This window comes from Dysidea avara, chromosome 15 (genome assembly GCF_963678975.1).
Source record: "Dysidea avara chromosome 15, odDysAvar1.4, whole genome shotgun sequence".
Taxonomy (NCBI): domain Eukaryota; kingdom Metazoa; phylum Porifera; class Demospongiae; order Dictyoceratida; family Dysideidae; genus Dysidea; species Dysidea avara.
Genome location: NC_089286.1, coordinates 9,092,420 through 9,092,737, shown reverse-complemented (window position 1 = coordinate 9,092,737; position 318 = coordinate 9,092,420).

Sequence of the window (318 nt, the reverse complement as noted above, 5' to 3'; positions counted from 1 at the left end):
TTTAATACTATACAGAGTATTTTGCTAGGTGGTACACAACAAATGGATCCAGCAATGTGATACTCATTGAGAACCATACTACTTGCATCTACACTTGTGTGTGTACATGTTACAGTCAGTGTAGGTGTGCGCGTTGTTTAATGAAGGTAGTACACATGGTAGAGACATAGCCAGTTAAAAATTGTTACTAAGAATGCTATGTGAAAAGGTTAGCATATTCAAGTTATGAGAGACCTATAGCATATTACATGATCAGGATCATATTGGATTTGAAGTGTTTCTATTAATAGCTTATTATGTAACCGAAATGAAGATTGT